This window comes from Pongo abelii, chromosome 2 (assembly GCF_028885655.2).
Source record: "Pongo abelii isolate AG06213 chromosome 2, NHGRI_mPonAbe1-v2.0_pri, whole genome shotgun sequence".
Classification (NCBI taxonomy): Eukaryota; Metazoa; Chordata; class Mammalia; order Primates; family Hominidae; genus Pongo; species Pongo abelii.
The window spans coordinates 180674813-180695240 of record NC_085928.1 but is presented as its reverse complement, the minus strand read 5'-3'; the positions used below and the strand labels follow the sequence as shown (position 1 = coordinate 180695240).

Below are 20428 nucleotides of genomic sequence, written 5' to 3'. Positions count from 1 at the left end.
GCCTCTGGACGCACTGTATGTTTCTAAAAATCAAAACCTTAAACCATGAAGCTTGAGTGGCTAGTGCACTTTTCAGAGGATTCAAATCAGATTTTTGGATTTCTCATTCTGTGATCATCATTCAATTACATTTGCCAAAAGCCCACCAGACCTCTTTCAGACTGGAAACAAATGGGCCAGGTGAAATAGCAACAAGGGCCCGTCCTACCAATACGACCATATTTTTTCCCCAGTATGGACTTTATATCAGGTTTCAGAGTCCTCAGAGTACAATCTGTATGCCACTGGAAAAATGTTATTCCTGTTATTCTATTGTTCCTTCAGAGAAGTCCAAGGATGTACATTTACCTGAAAGTTTTGTAATGCACTGTCTTTCATTCTGTGTCCAGTGAGTAGCCTGGCATGGACACTGTGGCAGCCTCAGTTCCCTGGGGCAGAGCCTGAGAACTGGGCAATTAACCCTGCGTAAAGAATGGGGCCTGATTCAGTTCTGACACATTAAAGGGTCAATATTTCTTACCAGTAATCATTCCTGCAGGATACCTTAGAAGGAAATCTTATAGAAAGGAAGTTATAGGATTGAATTCCAAACCCACTGCTTGCCGAGTTAGGATGGATAGAACCACAATGCATGCCCAGGTATATGCAGTGCCAATGACCTCATAAAGAAATCTAACTTGTTATTTTCAACAACACCGCTTAGAGTGCAATAAAACCACCAGAGGGTCTGTGCTTCTGAAAGAATGTGTTTCCAGCTGTGGTTGTTGCCACGTGAAACCCTACCTGATACTAACTGAATAATACTCTGCAATCCCGTTTCATAAAGTTGTATTTTTAAAAAATTTCCTCTTTCCTAAGAGCCTTCTGTTCTCCTGCTACCAGTCTCAGGAGTCGTCCCTCCGTCTTTGTTCTCTTCATCTGTGCCTCTTGCCCCCCACCACATAGCTCTACAAATATAATTTTCATTTACCAACAGCTCCATGCTTTCACTGTGCCCCAGTTAATTGTTCTAATTTCCTTTGGTGGTCTCATTACCTCCCAAATTAAGCTCCCCATTGCACCAATATTCAACCTTAAAATGATTTGGAAATTAAGCCTGTTTTTCCACAAGGGCAAGATGCCTGTTGAAGTAACAGTGTGAGGTTGAATCTCTTTGATGAATGCCTCTTATTAACTGATTAGACTGGATTTTACTTACTGCCTAAAGTCAGAGTCAAAGAATCTCTGAGTGTGTCTAACCATCTCTGCTCTTCTACCTGATCTGAAAACAATGGCCTAACCCTAAAGTGTTTCCCTGTCTCCCTGCTATCTGTCTTGCTTCCCAGCTCCCTAGTAACTGGTTCAGCTTTGTGCGGTGGTGGTGAAAGTTACATTTCTATGGAGAAATGCAGCAGCACATAGCAGAGTGACAGAGCAGCTCTATTTAGACTTTGTTTATTGACCACATCACTTGATTTTTAGGGACATCCTATGATTGGTATTCTGAGCATTTTCTGAGTTGCCTCGTTGCTGGGTCAATGGCTTTATCTACTAAAAGAAACAGAAAGGGAAATTGGTTCTGTCTCACTGAGCTTACCAGAGTGGAATCTGGTCAAACTGCTAAACACCACTGAGCTTCATTCCTCACCTGTAAAATAGAGATAAATAATAAAACTTACACTGTGTGAAGATTAAATAAGACAATGTATGTAAAGTAAATAGCATAGTGACTGAGAGGTCAGCATAGTGCCATGAATAAGAGCATGAACTGGAGCAAGACTGTCTTCCCCAAATTCTCCCTCAGTCTTTTGCTGTCTGTGTAGTTTAGGGGCAAGCCAAACCACTTGTGCCTCATTTGCCAATCTGTAGAAAGGGCGATAACAAAATTTACCTTATAGGGTTGTTGTGAAGATGAAATGAATTAGTGAAAACTGCTGAGAACCATGTCTGGCACACAACCACAACAAACACTAAAAGTGCTTGCCAAAAAAAGTGTTTGCCATTATTATCAGAAAATTCTGGTATTATTACAGCTATTAAAATAAGCTGTGGCCTTGAAAACATTGTCCTGAAAAGCTGATACAATCAAAATGAAGCAATAAAGGTTTAACCTTTGGTCATGCATAGACTAAGATGTTTTACTTACTTTTTCTTTTATTTGCCAAAAGGAAATAGAAAATTCAGAGGTGATGTTGACTTGGGGAGACCTTCTGAGGAAGGAAGAAATCCCAGGTGACCTGGTTCTCTTCACATTCCTCAGGAAGCCCGCTGGTTTCAGGAAGACCTGCACAAAGGGGAAACCTGACCTCATAATTGAACAAAGCTGATTTTTAAACATGGGAAGACAGGGCTAATGGGGTGGTTACGAGGAGTATTAGTCCCCTTCAGGGAGAGAATTTAATATAACTGAGGTCACAGGAGACAATCTCCAATATACTCATTAGCAAATTAGTATTTTGTTTATCTTTAAAAAAAGGGTGAGCCGGGCATGGTGGTTCACACCTGTAATCTCAGCACTTTGAGAGGCCAAGGTGGGCAGATCACGAGGTCAAGAGATTGAGACTATTCTGGCCAACATGGTGAAACCCCGTCTCTACTAAAAATAAAAATATTAGCCAGGCGTGGTGGCGCACACCTTTAGTCCCAGCTACTCAGGAGGCTGAGGCAGGAGAATTGCTTTAACCCGGGAGGCGGAGCTTGCAGTGAGATGAGATCGCGCCGCTGCACTCCAGCCTGGCGACAGAGCGAGACTCCATCTCAAAAAAAAAAAAAAAAGAAAGAAAGAAATGGTGGGGGTGGAGTAAGTTCAAAAGCATGGTGGGGAATTCTATGTTGAGGCAGTGCAGTATTTGGAGAAACTCCTGAGAAGATGTGAAAGACCACACATAACTATTTTATGCCTCTGTGAGATCCTTGCCAGAGCTTGATGGTGCCCATTAGTTCATTATTCCTTATGTTTTAAACTTTTGGTAGAACCTATAAGTATTATTATATACAAGATGTATCAACTATGTTATAAACATGAACAATGAAAAGCTATTTTTTAAACCTATATGAATCTTGTGTAGCTTTTAAGAACAAGTGTCCAAAAAATAAAGAATAAAAATAAAAACGTGTCCAAAAGAACCATCATATAGAGTGGTCTGGTATAGACAGTGAATTAAGAGTCATCTGGGTTAAGTACCTTTGGGAAAATCACTTCTCTAAATTTTAGTTTCTACTTCCCCTGCTTATTCCAGAGGGTTATTGTGGACACCAAATAAGGCGATTAATGTGAGAAAACACTTTTTAAATGCAAAACTCATGTTAGGAAAACATGTTATAAATGTAAATTTATAAAGGTAAGATTAGGAGAAGCAGGATAAAGAGAGGGAGAAAATCAGAAAGACTTCAGTGAGCAAAAGAGGAGGAGGAAATGTGAGGAAAAAAAATCAATTTTCAAGATACTCAGGCATAAAAGAAGGCAGTTTGGAAGTGAAAATATACATGGTAAATGAACAACAATAGACAGAACCTAAAAATGAGTCACATATCTGTAAGATGGAATATTATGTGGATATGAAAAGTTATGCTTATGAAGTATTTGAATGGCATCGAAAACACTCAGCATGTTAACTAAAAACAGATACAACATTGTATGTGTGAAGAAAATGCAGCCAATTGCATAAGAAAAGTATTAAAAGAGATCGGAAGGAAACATGGTAAAGTGGTTGCCTCTGAGTAGTAAGCAATTAGAGGTTGTTTCTATTCTTTCTGAAAAATTACCGTTTTCTTTAGTGAACATGAATCACTTTTCTATTTAAAAACCAAGCTAAACTAAATTAACAATAAAAGATAGGAGAAAAGCTAGATCAAGGAGATATATGAACCAGAGTATCAGGAAACATCCTGAAGCTTCTTTAGGCTTAAATGTGGGATTTGTACCTGAAAGATCAAATATAAATGCTTTGTTACCCCCACTTACGAGCGGTTCATTGTATACACATTGTATACACATGTATATTGTATACACAGTTCAAATATACACTGCTCATGTAGTACAAGGAACTATTTATTTTATTATTTTTCACACATTTTATTTTTTTCTTCATGTATTTTTTTAAATTTTAATTTATTTCTATCGTTTTTGGGGAACAGGTGGTTTTTGTTTACATGGATAAGTTCTCTAGTGGTGATTTCTGTCTGAGATTTTGGTGCACCTATCCCTGAGCAGTGTACACTGTACCCAGTGTGTAGTCTTTTGTCCCTCACCCCCTCCCATCCTTCCACTTGAGTTGCCAAAGTCCGTTCTTAATGCATCATTCTTAGGCCTTTGCATCCTCATAGCTTAGCTCCCATTTATAAGTGAGAACAGACGATATTTGCTTGTCCATTCCTGAGTTACTACGCTTAGAATAATGGACTCCAACTCCATCCAGGTTGCTGCGAATGCCATTATTTCATCCAGGAACTATTTAAGTGGTTTATATTATTAAATAAAATATATGGGAGGCTATTGTTTTGGACTAAGCTCCTGTACTAAGTGCCACCAGACAAGATCAATACAGAATGGAGTCACTCCTGCTAGATAATCAAACTATACTTAGAGATGGGCCAATTTTCAAAAAGAAAAAAAAAAACAAAAACAGGAGATTTGCAGCAATCAATCCAAAGGGCCCCAGTCAACCTGAACCAGCATGAAAGAAGTACCCTCTACTTTAACTCTATAAGGAAAGTAACCTTTTTTTTTTTTTGAGACGAAGTTTCGCTCTTGCTCAGGCTGGGGTGCAGTGGTGCGACTTCGGCTCACTGCAACCTCCACCTTCTGGGTTCAAGCAATTCTCCTGCCTCAGCCTCCTGAGTAGCTGGGATTACTGGCGCCCGCCACCACTGCTAATTTTTGTATTTTTAGTAGAGACAAGGTTTCACCGTGTTGACCAGGCTGGTCTCAAACTCCTGACCTCAGGTGATCTGCCCACCCCGGCCTCCCAAAGTGCTGAGATTACAGGTGTGAGCCACCAGGCCTGGCCAGGAAAGTAACTTTGAAATGACCAATCTACTGTTGGTTCCTGATTTTTGTTTTCTTCAACCTTTTCTTCCTGGAAAGTCTACCCCCCTACTCTGATCATTAGAGAGCCTTTCTATTTTGAAGATGGTATACTACTTGACTTATACAAGTCAATTAGATCTTTAAATTCAATTTGTTGAGGCCAGGTGTGGTGGCTTATGCCTGTAATCCCAGCACTTTGGGAGGCCAAGGGAGGCGGATCACTTGAGGTCAGGAGTTCAAGACTAGCCTGGCCAACATGGTGACAACTCGTCTCTACTAAAAACCCCATCTCTACTAAAAATACAAAAATTAGTCAGGCATGGTGGCACATGCTTTGCCACTTATTAGCCCTCGGATCTTAGAAAGTTATTTCTCTGGATCTCACTTTCTACCTCTGTAAAATAAGGAGAGGGGATAAAATTTCTTTAAGAGTGTTATGAATGATCCATTTATTATTTATTTATTTATTTTTGAGACAGAGTCTTGCTCTGTTGCCCAGGCTGGGGTGCAGTGGTACTATCTCAGCTCATTGCACACCTCCTGGGTTCAAGCAATTCTCATGCCTCACCCTCCCAAGTAGCCATTAACCATCCAATAACCAATGTGATTATTACACATTAGATGCCTATATCAAAATACCTCATATACCCTATAAATACATAAACCTACTATGTCCCCATAAAAATTTTAATTTCAAAAAATAAACTACCTTCTCAACTATTAATAGATAAGGTTGAATTCAATAAGCAAGTTTTGCCCCAGAAGTCTACCTATATGTATGTGTTTGATTTATACTCCAAGATACTTCTTACTAGACTAGTTTCATGTACTCTGTACAGGGCCAGGGTACAAAGCATATGGGGTTAGAGCTTCTGAAGCTTCAGCAAGTTGAGCCACTGGTGAATGAATGGAAGGAGGCATTCACAGGTATGTGATCCCACATCAAGGGCCTGGCATTGCAGCACAGCCAGTGGTGGTGATTTTGAGGCTTTCCTACATTTTCTGCGTTTTATAATTATTCACCTGGTACTGCAGTTTGGCCGGGAGATCAAATGGGTCCTACCATTTGGCATCCTGGGCTTGCTACCTCCCTAGGAAAGATCACCGCCCCTGAACTCACACAGACCCTCCTCCAGCAAGTTGAGAAGCTGCTCACCAAGGGCTCTGTATGGTGAAGAAGGGAAAACCATCTACACTGGACAGTGCAGTGTCCCCAGCACCATGGCATCCTATTGATCCCTCAGGCCCTGGGACCACATCTGGGCACGTGCCCATGGGCCCAAAAGGAAGACCAGAGCCCTGTGTCATGAGAATTTGCACAGCCAGCCCCATGGAAGTTTCTGACACTGACTTCAGGGCATCTCTCAGTCCCTAGCAAGTCACCATTTACTATTTGATTGCTTGAATTACAAGTTTTCAATGGAATCTTAGAGTTTTAGGGCGGGGAGACGCCTCTGAGATCATCCAATCTCCAAGAAACAGTACAGGGTAGTGTGTGGCAAAATTAGGGCCAGAGGCCATGTCTCCTGATACCCCATCCAACAAGAAGCTGGTGATGGAAAGATGCCTACTCTTGAAGGCTCCTCAGATGGTTTGTTTTATTTATACGGAAACAGATTTCCCCGTTGCACGTTTCAATGTCTTTCTTTTGCTTTCTCTACTTGCTTCCTCATCTGTAAAATGAGATCCTAAAGCCCATAAGTTAATATGTATAAAGCACTTGGAATTGTTATTAACATATAGAAAACAATAAATGAGATGCTGTTGCTATTATTCATATTACTATTATAATCATTGTTAATTTTCAAGGGCTGCCATAACAAAGTAATGCAAACTAGGTGGCTTAAAACAACAGAGCTTTTTTGTCTCGCAGTTCTGGAGGCAGGAATTCTGAAATCAAGCTGATAGAAGAGCTATGTCCCCTTCGAAGCTCTACAGGCAATTCTCCCTTGCCGTTGTCCAGCTTCTGGTAGCCCCAAGAGTTCCTTGGCTTGTGGCAGCATAATTTCAATCTCTGCCTCCATCTTCACATGGTCATCTTCCGTCTGTGTCTGTGTCTCTTCTCTTCTTACAAAGACATCAGTTTTATTTAATTAAAGATCCACCCTACTCCAGTATGTTAACTAATTATATCTGCATCCACCCTATTTCCAAATACAATCACATTTATAGGAACCAGCGGTTAGGGCTTTAACATATCTTTTGGGATAATCCAATTCAACCCATAGTAATCATTACCATTGTCAAATTAGCACTTGTTGGAATGGACATTTCCATGTAGGGTAAAATGTGTTCACTTCATTCTTGTCATAGCCCTGGATAGAGCTGCCTCAGAGCTTGCCTGTACTCATTTCAATCAGAAACTGATTTAGGTGCCAGGCTTATAGAAGTATCAGATCTGCTGGATAGAAAAAAAAACAGGGATTTTAATTTGTGAAGAAACTGCAAAGGCAATACATTAATGCCGCTCTGTTGTTTTTATTAAGGAAGCTATAAAGAAAGTTAGAGTTCATCAGTAGGGCAGTTTCATTAGAACCATATTTTTCTGACTAGCAATTTCTCAGTATTCTGGGTTTACACATCTAATTCCTCCAGAAGTTTCCCAGGGGGAGAAAAGACAACAAAACTTGAATAAAATTATGACTGCTGCACTTCATGAATACATTATTCTAGTACTGGGACTCTCCAGGACAATTTGTCCTCACAGTGTATTCAGAAGAGGGTAGGATAAGAAAATGTACACATATGTGTATATGTATATAAATGTTATGTATACATGTATCTATATATAAATAAATACATATACACATAGATATGCAAAGGATGAGTCCTTATCATAGCTCCCCAGAACTAAATGTATCATTTGTCATTGATAATACAAGCATAGGTAGAAAATGCTTCCAGTAAATGCCAAGGGAAATCAGTAATTAAGAGAAATACTTTGATGGTGATTTGAAATCCACATTTTTAAATGTATTTCAAGCTCTTGCCAATTGATTCAAGTATAGGTCATTTCCCCCATTTGCTCTCCATGTCACAGACATCTTTAAATATTGATTATTTCTTTGGCTACTACTAAAATCATGTCATACTACCATATTGAAAAAATTATGGAGATTTTTTTTATTACCCTAATTCGTGAGCTTTGGGCTGTTTATAATTTTTCTATGAGTCATTTTGAAATCCAGGATGCTGCTCAGGAACTCAAATAACAGTGATTTTGTATGCTATTATTCAGCTCCTTCCATACAGAGAACAGACTCTAATGTGCATCTAATTGAGTTAATATAATAAGTGCACTTTTCATGTGAGCAATTCCCCAGTGGGTTGCTGCTTTCTCTTTGAACATGAATCACAGATTACAAAATTTATAAATAACAAAGCAAAATTTCTTATGCATCTAAAGAAGGAAAGATACCTTGTCACATCTTATTTTATATTCGAAATGCCTTTTCAGTGAAGGTAAGATATTTGTTTCCTAAGTTTTTGACTAGTAGAAGGTGCCTCGGTACTTTCTTGGGGTCAAAAATAAGAAAAGTGAACTAAAATGGATGACAAAGTGTCCCAAACTGGTAATGATAATGTGAACCAATTTTGAGTTATCATCCAAACGATGTTTTCAAAAGAACACAGAGGAGTTCTCCTCAGAGCATTTCATGTTGATTTTTTTTTCTTTTGCATTAATAGTTTGCTCATTCCTGAATCTTGCTTGTTTAAATTGAACAAGCCACAGTGACAGGCAAGAATGACTCTATTCTCTCTCGTCTTCTAAAAATGGCCTCAGGCAAAATATCATTTTTTCCTCCTGTTTTCCTGATGAAATCAGATAGTCGGATGGCATCTGTTCAGGAAAGAGGGCAGCAGCATGAGGTCTCTGGTGGAACCTAGCCACTCTGATTTGAATCTACATTCACCAGGTATCTTGTAGGGCTCCAGGCAAATGCTACCAGGCTTTGCCCCACTCTCTCCTACTCATCACTTGACCACCATGCCACTTTCACCAAGTCTGAAGTCCCTGGAACATCATTTGTTGATTCATTAACCAACATTTATTACACAACTGCTATGTGGCAGACACTGCTCTAGGTGTTGGGGGCCCAAACATACTGTCCCTACCCTCAAGGACAATACTGATTATCTCTTAATCCCCGGGAGCCCCTAGAACACTTGGGCATTAGGCCCCTAACATCCCAGCAAGCCCATTCTGGGTCCCATAGAATTAAAGAATCTGAAGAAAATGCATATTTACTCAGATTTCTATCTCCCGATTTGGATTTGTGGGTTCAAGGGAAAGATTCCAAAGAGGGGTGGGAGTGGAAACTGACATTCCTCTGTACTTCCTGTACATAGTCTGCAGTTGGCCTTATCTGTGGGCACTGTAACTTCTAGGGATGGCTGGTGCCATTTTGAGCCTGGGTTGTTTATTTTGCTCTATAAACTTAAATCTCAGCTGTATCATCAACAACTAGAGAGAGGAGTAGGGACTCTGACTTCTATTTCTTTGGAATCTGCATATTGTATTATACACCAGTAGGTTCTATAAACATGCTCTTGAGAGGCATATGAATGCATGCTACTGATTTGTCATCAAACTTGTCCTCAGTGTGAATGCACAGATTGGTGTCAGCAGCAACAACTCAGAAGGGAGCTCTCTCTTTTCTTCCTAAATGGCTTTAATAAACACCATCCTATCAAACCCCAGACTTCTCTTTCACAAACTCAGCATATCCTGCTCAAGTGTGTGGGAGCTGTAATCACTTCTGGGGTAATTCAAAATTCCTGAATCAACCAAACACTAAACACAGTGATAGGTGCACAGTGCAAACTTAAAAGATATTTGGAGTTGAAACCAAATGTTCTATGAGAAATCTCAGGGGGTCCTTCTGAAATTCAGTCCCTGTGAGCATGACTTGCATGAGGCCCCCTCTAAAACACGTTCCATCTCTGCTTTCCTTCCTCTTCCTCCCCACATTTCCCTGGAGGGTACAGGCATGCTTGGGTTGGTGCCCAATCCTGAATGACTCAGGGAGTTTACTTTCCTGGTAACATTCCCCAGCTGCCATTCAGAAATAAAAGAAAACAAATACATGGGGCCAGGAGGCCAGGAGCCAGCCAAGAGGTGGTCCTGCATATTGGTTACAGGCTCAGACTCGATTCAAATTCAGGCTCTCTCACTTGCCAGTTTTGCACTTGATGGAAATTATGGAATTTCCTTAATGCTCATTTCCTGATCCATGACTAATGATAGTGCCTCTCTTGTGGTTTACTGTGAGGATTAAATAATGGCATTAATGGGAAGTCTTTAGCAGAGCGCCTAAGAGACAGCACAATCTCAAACTAAATGTTGCCCAAAAGCATTTTTCTGAGATGCTCTTTTCATATGCTTCCTGGGGTCTATCCTGGTCTTTATGCCTCTTTATGGCTGCTAGAATCCCTCTTCTTGAGGATTTCCTCTGCTTGGCTGCCTCTGCCACTTCTCTTTCTCACCCATTGCATCACATCAAAGATGCAGACTCTGATATATACCCTAGCCTAAAGCTCTACCTCCCAGGAATGGGGGCTCCCAACCAATAGTCTCCCTGACCCCAGATCACTCTCCATCAAGCTCCTCCTAGCTTGTTCAAGGCATCTTGTAGCCTGAAACAGTTAACACAATAAAGAATAATTTTGCTTGGTTACAATTTATAAGTGTGTCTTGATTTTATAGGTATCACATGCTATAACCATAAGCTTTATGTTTGTTCTTATCTGAATAATAGCATGATAAAAATAACTCAAGTGAATGCTGCAATAGTTTCTTTTAAAGGTTCTGTGTGTTTTGTAAGTTGAAAAAGACGGGTTTAAAGGATTAAAGTTACAGCAATTCAAACCTTTTTTATGAAATGTATAACATGCTAATGTTTGCTGTATAGTTTATATGTAAATTCCTTACTTGATTGTACATGTTTTGAGCAGAAATGGAATTGTATTTATATATTTCTATAGTGCCTACGACTGAGTTTTGCCTGTCACATGTTCTCAATATATATCCTAATCATGCAGCAAATGGTTACTGAGTATCTGCCATGTGGGAAGCAATCTACAAGGCTTTGTAAGGGACACAAAAATGAGAATGACACAGGTCTGTCCTGGAAGGACAAGTGATAGGTAATCAGCCAGCTACCATAAGGGGAGGGTGATTGGTGTGGTTGGAGATAAAAATTAAATGCTGGAGGTTCAGAAAGGGAGTATGTGCTTCTGTTTAAAAGACTTCCCTTAAAGCTCATGGAAGAGGAGGCATTTGAGCTGAGATTTGAAGGAGATGTAAGATCTGGACATGTCAAGATGGAGCAGGAAGGCTTTGTAGACAGATGTGACAACTTGATCAAAGACCAGAATGCACAGAATACAAATAGAATATGGGCAGGAATCTGATTGGTGGTAGGTATGCTAAGTAGGAGAACAAGCCAAGAAAGCAGATAGGACCAAATCCTAAGGAGCTTGGCTGCAGGCTGTGAGGAGTTGTTCATGGAAAATTTTTGATTAAGTGAGCAACACAGACAAATTATTCTGGTACTTCCCATTTTCAAAGAGTAAAGAACAAATATCCTAATGAAATGTAATCCAGAATCACAAAGTTTTGAAGGATGTGATAAAATTGGAAGAGTAGAGGATTTTCTGGAATCTACTGCAAAGGCCAGAGTGGGAATTTGTCAGGAGCTTCATGGCACTTAGAGCTGAAACCATATGATAGATCCTTCTCTATCCTCATCAGTATGATGTTTGCTGCTTACATCTGTCAAGTCAGGCAACTTATGAGGCACTCAGAGCCTCACAATCCACACTCACTGATGGAACAAGTAGATATTTCTCAAAGATGAGTAAGATTCTGTTTAGTTCTTTCCTTCCGAGAGACTTCTGAATAATAGGAAGGAGACAATCATTCTGATAATATTGTTCCTTGAAAGCTTGTTCCCAAGGCAAATGACCCATGAGAATGGAGCCTGCTGAGTGAGGGGGAAGAAATTGGATGTAGAGATACCATTTAGGAGGCCAATTCAGCCCTCTATGAGAGGCATAGTAAGGAACTTAATGTGAGGGCCACAGGGTGGGGAGAGGGGGTGGAAAGAAGGGAAGCTGGGAGTTTAAAGTATAGACTTAAAACAAACAGGGCTTGTCACATCATTGGATATTAGATGGGTGAGAAAGAGAAGTTCAGCATGACCCTCGCATCTTGTGTGTTTAAAGAGATGATGGTGCCATTGCTCCATCAGTAAGAGCATGTTGGGGAATGGGGGGAGTTGATGAGCCTGGAATATTTTGAGTATCACTGTGACTCGATTATAGGTATCGCCATTCAGTGGTTTGCCCAAGGGAAAGGATTGTGTGATGTTCACGTGAGTAGTCCCAGCACCCAACACAAAGCCTGATACTGAGAAATTTCTCAATAGATATCAAAGAACTGAACTGTTGACTTGAACGGCCCAGCACACAGATACGCCAGTCTGGTGCTAGGGAGAGGGGTGGATCTGCTGAGAGGTGAATGTTGAGGAGAAAGAGCATAGAGCAAAGAGGCAGAGGACAGCACCTTATACTGAGGTAGCCACACTGAATATGGGGGAAGGAAGAAAAACCCATGAAGGAAACTGGGATGGAAACTTGCAAAGGAGAAAAGAACTGAGAAAAATGCAGGATCCCTGAAACATTGAGAAGAAAAAACTTTAAGAACAAGAGTTAGAGAATACTTTTTAAACAGGAGACCAAAACCACTAGCTGTTAAGGAAAATATGGAACAATTTAATTAATGTTAAAATTTTCTGTCCTTCAAAAGTAACCATTAAGATAGTGAAAAGGCAAGCCACAGATTGGAGAAGATACTGACAACACAGGTAACTGACACTGAATATAATGGAGACTATGTGAACAACTACTACAAATAAATAAGAAAATGAAAGGCAGTACAAAGGATAAACAGGCAAGAGACTTGAAAGGGTACTTTATAAATAAAGAATACCCAAATGTCCAAAATGTGTGAAATGATATCAACTAACAATCATTGGAAAGCAAATTTAAAATATTATACATCTACATTTATGGCTAAAATTAATAAGACTGATTATGCCAAGTTTTGGTGAGGATTTAGAACTATAGAAACTGATATACTGCTGGTGGGAGCGTAAATGAAGACAAACACAACACTCTGGGGAACTGTGTGGCACTGTTTACTAAAGTACTGGATAATGCAATCTATTCTTCAGTAATTCCACTCTTAGGCATATCTCCAGAAGAAATGTGTGCCCACACATCAAAAGACATACACAAGAATGTTCAGAGCAGCACTATTCATCCTACCTCCATCTGGAAACAACACAAATGGCCATCAACAGTAGGATGGATAAATAAATTGTGGTATGTTGTGTGAAACACTATAAGAGCAGTAAAAATAACTAAACTGCATCTAAATGCAGGAAAGCAAATAAATCTCACAAATATAATGTTGACTGAAAGAAGCCAGATCCAAAATATTATTATAACCAAACAGAATATACTGTTTGGGGCCAGGCACAGTGGCTCATGCCTGTAATCCCAGCACTTTGGGAGGCCGAGGCAGGTGGATCACCTGAGCTCAGAAGTTCGAGACCCTCCTGGCCAACATGGCGAAACCGTGTCTCTACTAAAAATACAAAAAATTAGCCAGGCTTGGTGGCAGGCACCTGTAATTCCAGCTGCTTGGGAGACCAAGGCAGGAGAATCACTTGAACTCGGGAGGTGGAGGTTGCAGTGAGCCGAGATCATGCCATTGCACTCCAGCCTGGGCGACAGAGTGAGACTCTGTCTCAAGAAAAAAAAGAATATACTGTTTCATTCCAATTTATAGACAAAACTAAGTATTTAGGGGTGCACACTAGTGGTAAAAGAGTAAGAAAAGGCAAGCAAGTAAGTGATATAGAAACAAGGGTAGTGGTTGCCTTGAGGAGGGCAGGATGGGAACTGGAAGGGTCACAGCTGGGAGGCTGGCATTGTTTAATTTCTTGTCCTGGGAAGTGATTACATGGATAACAATCCATCAAGCTGTGTATTCATGTGGCTTGCACATTTGTATACATATTTTAGAGTAAAAAAAAATTTTTTTAAAGAACAGGATGGTAAAAAATTTACAGCTATTTCAGTGTGGGGTTTAAGTGGATAATAGCAGAGGACAGACTCTTGGCTTTATGGGTTACTTTTAATTTTCCAAAGAAGAGTTTCAGTAAGACAGGACGGAAGCTACATTTTAAGGGGTTAGGGAAGAAATTGGTTTTAAGGAAATGGAGGTCAATAGTAAAGACATGCAAAGGTTTTTTTGATAAAATGAAGGAGAAAGAAGAGGAGGCAACTTGATTGGGTAGAAAGTTTCCACTTTATTTTTAAGGCTATAAGTGTCTTCAGTATAAAGACAATCTGGAGAGGTGAAAAATGCAAATGATAGCAAAGGTAATTGATGGATAAGGTAAATGACATGTGGCAGTATTGGCTATCATTGAGGGGTTACTTCCTAAGTGATAAACATAAAAGAAGAGCTCTCAAGGATGGAAAAAGGGGAGATCAAAGAGGAAAACTGGGGTTCAGAGGTACCCCTTCTTCTCAGTGACACAGAAGGTAAGAGGTGCTAAAATAGCCTTGGGGACCTGAGAAAGGTATACATGCCCTACGTAGACCCCAGGGTCTGTGGGTGACAACTCAGGTCTAGCTGAAGTTGGTAGGAAGAATTTGGGTGGATTCGATCAGCAAGGCTTTTGAGGTTCTCTAGCAAGTACAACAGATTGGAAATAATAATGATGAATGGAACAGTGTCATTTATCATGGTCGATACATTGATGGTAAGGGCAGGCACTGCTGTAGCTATATTTGCAGGGAAAGTTTAGAAAGCTGAAGAGATCAGAAAAATGATATTCCCTTGTTCTTCTCAATAAAATAACAGAGAAGATTATTTGCTGAGGGTGGAGGGATTGAGAGCTTTAAAGAAACTGATAAAGTTTGAAAGAGGCATTGAAGGCAATGAAAGAAGAGCTGATCAAAGTCAAGTTCAAGAATTGACTGACAAGGCAACACGGAGAGCCAGGCTGAGGTTTGGAGCCATGAGTCTGCTGTTGCACGAATCTGCAGGCTGTGTTCCCAAAACACCAAAGGTTCAGTCTAGGTCCTGCTGCTCACCTCACAGAAAGCCAATCACTGAGACAAGAGTATTGCCAGAGAAGAAGGCTTTAATTAGGTACTGCAGCTGAGAAGATGGGACATCAGTCTCAAATCCATCTCCCTGACCAACTAAAACCAGGAACTTATACAGCAGGGAAGAAATGTAACATGCAGGAAAACAGGAATTAGGGAGGGGTAAGGAAGAGGAGTTGGTCAACAGAAAGCAAGTGGTCAGATAGGCAATCATGATGGGTGAGGGGTCTGGAATGTTGTCCAGATGGAGTGATCTGGTAAGTTCCAGTTCCTTGGTGCTATCTGGGAGGACTGATGTTTGGTTTCCTGGGAAAGAACTCAGATAAGACAAATTTATCTTCCTTAAGTTTTAAGACCGGAAGTGTCAATTTTTATGTTTATTCAAAAGAAACCGTAGCATCAGTTCTACGGGTCAAGTGAAATCAGTTGAATGGGACAATTGGACTTATTTCAGTTGTAGGATTTTCTCCTCAGCTTCTTGGAGAAGGAAAAATAAAACTGCAGTACTAATCCCATACCATGTTTTGCTAGATGAATATAGCAAGGGACAGGGTGAAGAGGTGGTGGCAAGAAATTAGAAGATACTGGCAGAAATTGGTTTAGGATCTCACCATGTGGCCCAGAATTTGAAAGAAAAGACAAGAGGAATTTCTGGATAAAATGAACCTCCATAGTCAAAGAACAAAGGCAAAAGAAATAGAGTCATGAGAACATTGGAAATGTTGAATATTGCAATCTGGGAGGATATTAAGATAACTGTTCCAACTAGTGACAGTTTCTAGGGTGTAAATGGATGGCTGAAATAGAGACAAGGTCATTAAAAGAAGTGGTCTAGGAACTGAAAGGCTAGGTGATCGGATGAGCCTAATGGATGAATGTTGAAACCTTCAAAGGATGATAAATAGGTTTCAGATTTTATGCCAACTCAGCCTGAACATTCTGGCTGCCTCAATGCAGTATTGAGAGGGATTCTGAGGCCATATTAAGGGCCAGACAAAAAGAGTGCAGGAGTTGGGATGCAGAAGACAACAGAGTAAGGTATGACTCAGGAATTCAACGAATGAGAGGTAGTGACTAGTTTAAGATGAATTGCAGGCATGCAATAAATATTAATCACCAAGCTGATATTCTTTTCTTTCCAGTCAGGCTATATTTCTTCTCTTACCTCTCTTCAACTGGTTACCACCATGAACCCAAATCCCCATTCATTTTAAAGATGGCTTAAAGTCTTCCTTTGCCAGCACTTTTTGAGTTTTCTCCAAACAGAGGTCACTCAGTGGAAAACTGTACAGCAACATCCATACACACTTAAGGAATTCCAAACCATTCACATAGAACCCAAATGGTCTCTTAGGAGTGCTCCCAGGGTTGTGTAGAAGAAAAAGAAAGTAAATTGGACCCTTTACAGAAAACATATTTTTATTATCTGTGAAACTCAACTGGCCATTTAGAGTATGATTGCTCTGTACTTGGAACAGTGGAAAGATGGGCCAAGTTATAACATATTAAGCATACATATTATTTCAATTAATACTCATGATGGCCTGTTGATGAGATATTATCACTATCATTTATTTAACAAAGTATTTAAAGTACTTTGTTATTTTAAATTAAAATTACATCTTTCATGTAACAAAATACAGATGCATGGCTAGCATAAATTAAAAATCTCTTTCTCAACACATCTTATCTTACACCCTTGTCCATTTTGCTGATAGAGACAGTCCCTGTGAGATTAAAACACTTGTCAAAAGTCACATAGGGAGTGGAAGAGGTAACAATGAAAGCCAGGTTTGTCTAACTAAAGACACTTTAATCTTTGTTTTATTACTTAAACACCATTCCCTAGTACTAGTCTTTTCAGGAAGGATATTACAATGAGCAGAAAAGATAATAAGTGGAGATCATGAAGACTACTTCTTAACTAAACAGAAAGATGAGGCAATGTCAAGTGATATGGTCTGGCTCTGTGTCCCCACTCAAATCTCATCCTGAATTATAATAATCCCCATGTGTCAAGGGTGGGACCACGTGGAGATAATTGAATCATGGGGGTGATTCCCCCATGCTGTTCTCATGATAGTGAGTGAGTCCTCACAAGATCTGATGGTTTTATAAGGGGCTTCCCCCTTCACTCAGCACTCATTCTCTCTCCTGTGGCCCTGTGAAGAGGTGCCTTCTGCCATGACTGTAAGTTTCCTGAGCCTCCCCAGCCATGTAGAACTGTGACTCAATTAAACCTCTTTTCTTTATAAATTACCCAGTCTCAGGTATTTCTTTATAGCCACGTGAGAACAGACTAATACATCAAGGAAAATGGAAACTGACACAAATGTAAAAATTCTATTGAGACAGACTGACCTAAGCTGGTTCTGTCTATGGTTCTGGACTTGCTTATAAAAGCAAGTGACACATTTTCTTAATCCAGTCTATCATTGTTGGACATTTGGGACCTAAAGTATAATAATGATAAAAAAAAAAAAAAAAAAAAAAAAAGCAAGTGACAACAGCCAAAATATGGAATCAATGTAAGTGCCCAACAATGGATGAATGGATAAAGAAAATGTGGTATACATACAGAATAGAATATTATTCAACCATACAAAAAGAATGAAATCCTGTCATTTGTGACAACATGGATGAATCTGGAAGACATTATATTAAGTGAAATAAGCCAGATGCAAAAAGACAAATACTATATGATATCACTCATATGTGGAATCTAAAAAAAATTGAAAGGCTAGGCATGGTGGCTCACGCCTGTAATCCCAAAATTTTGGGAGGCCTAGGAAGGAGGATCACTTGAGATCAAGAGTTCAAGATCAGCCTGGCCAACATGACGAAACCCCCGTATCTACTAAAAATACAAAAAATAACTGGGCGTGGTGGTATGCACCTGTAATCCCAGCTACTCGGGAGGCTGAGGCACAAGATTCACTTGAACCTGGGAGGAAGAGGTTGCAGTAAGCCAAGATCATGCCACTGCACTCTAGCCTGGGTGACAGAGTGAGACTCTGTCTCAAAAAAATAGGTATCATAGAAGCAGAGAGTAGATGGGAGATTGAGGCAGGAGGATCACTTGAGCCCAGGAGTTTGAGGCTGCAGTAAGCTATGATCATGCTGCTGCACTCCAGCCAGGGCAACAGAGTGAGACCTTACCTCTAGAATAAAAAAAAAAAAAAAGAAAGAAAGAAACAGAGAGTAAACAGTGGTTACCAGAGACTAGAGAGGGAAGTGGGGAAGAATGGAGAGAGATTGGTCCACGGTACAAAGTTATAATTAGATAGGAGGAATAAGTACCGCTGTTCTATTGCACAGGAGGGTGACTGTTACAAAATAGCTAGGAGAGAAGCTTTTGAATATTCTCACCACAGAGAAATGAGGAACGCATGAGGTGATGGATATACTAACTACTCTGATTTTATTATTATACAACATATATATGTATTGAAACACTAAATTGCACACCATAACTATGTACAATTACGATGTGTCAAAATTTTTTAAAAAGGCAATTGAACATATAGTTGACTTTCACTTCAGCCAAAGATGGAGTAATAGGGACAGGACTTACTTTCCTCCTGAAAAAAATCTGGAGAAAATGTATGAAACAACCAAGACCATGGACATCAGCAATGCAGGACAGTAATTCCTATGGACAGTTGCCCTAGGTTACTGCCTGGAGAGAATGTCCAAGCTGTGGCACAGGGAAGTGGAATGCAGAAGGGCCCAGTGTTCTCTCTGAGTGGAGGAGATAAAGCAGGGAGTCTGGGAAGGCCGAGTCAGCTGGAGTTCTTGGGGAAGAGTTGCAGAGAGGAAAAATCTGCATGCTCAGGGAACTCCAGAGGTCTGTGGAAGGTTCCCTTTGGGTCTTTAGCTCCATACTGATTGGCACACGTAAGATAAGAAACTATCTGAGGTCAGTACACGAACCAACCAAAAGGATTAGAGGGAACATAGCTGAGGCTCACACAGAGCCAGGAATAATTTCTGATCCTACTAGCCACAGTAGAAAACCTCTTAATTCACAGGGCCTCAGATGGTGTATTGAAAAGGTCTTTGCCTCAAAAGAGGAGCAAAATTAGATCTAGAATAAATGATGCTCTGGTCTCACCTAAAGAAAAACCTTAAAATCAAGACCTGGAAAGATCAAAGTGTGTCTAGATAACTTAATTGTTAGGACAAATCTCATGCATGTTTACAGGAATATACAAATATTCAACACTCAACAAAGTAAAGTTGCCAATGTCTAGCATCCAATCAAAAATTATCCAGCATGCCTCTTCCTCAATCCATGTTTTCAGTTCTGATCAATCTGTTCCATATTATTTCCAACTGTACCTTAGGTAGCAAGTGTTAAATGTGTCTTTCCTCTCTGCCACTTTCTCTGAATTCTTAGCAGCTTTCACTAGGATTTTGAAACTGCATTCCTGTACCCAAAGACCTCTAGGCCTCACTTGGTTTCTCTCTGCTCTCCTGCTAAAGTAGCCTGAAGCCACCTTTTAGAGAGGATACAAACAAAAATAAAAACCCAAAAACAAAAAAGGAATGTTGTAGGCCCCAGCAATTTCTTGTTATAATTCATTTACTAAGAACTGCTCTTTTGGGGGTAAATAATCCAGCTTGTCTGACAATTTCTATATATTATATGCCACTCAGTACAAAGTGTAGTAGTTTAATGACAGGAAGATTTGTGTTGTGAGTAATCTGGGCAAATGTCCTCAAAGCCACAAGAAGCTTAGGGTTTAAAGGCAAGAAATTTGGGAAGGTTTTAAATGTGACTTATCCAGGTAAATAGGACCACAAATATGAAATTCAAAACACATGCTCTAAAAATATCCACATCTTCACATGAAGCATGCTCTCCTTATGTAATAAGGCATGTCTTTCAGATATTTTTCAGAAAGAATCTGATTTCATTCTTGAGAAAAGCTATTAAATTCTAAGATCTGTGCTTTGTGTGATCTCAGTCTCCTGACTAAAGCCTCAGGCAGTAATAATATATCAAAAACAAAATCGGCATTGAAAAAGATTTTAAAATAGAGGGAACTGCAATAATCTCTTCCTTCCTGGAGGCAGGTCTCTCAGGCTAGGGATGGAGTCACAGGATTCACCTAGAAACGCTTGGTATCCTTGGGATGTCCTCTTAGGTAAGAAAACAAACATCCAAGTATTTGTCAGATTCCTACCACGTGCCAGATTCTGTGTTGTGTGCCAAAGGCTTGGAATAAA

General features: G+C 40.0%; 1 long non-coding RNA gene across 1 annotated transcript; it reads right to left on the bottom strand.

Moving 5' to 3' along the window:
• Window positions 1-1425: 1425 nt before the first annotated feature.
• LOC129058724 (uncharacterized) lies at window positions 1426-18864 on the bottom strand. The gene is made up of 3 exons (XR_008524048.2): window positions 18771-18864; window positions 7247-7409; window positions 1426-1627 (listed from the first exon to the last, which is right to left on the bottom strand). It is a non-coding gene; the product is annotated as an uncharacterized LOC129058724 (long non-coding RNA).
• Between the last annotated feature and the right edge of the window lie 1564 nt (window positions 18865-20428).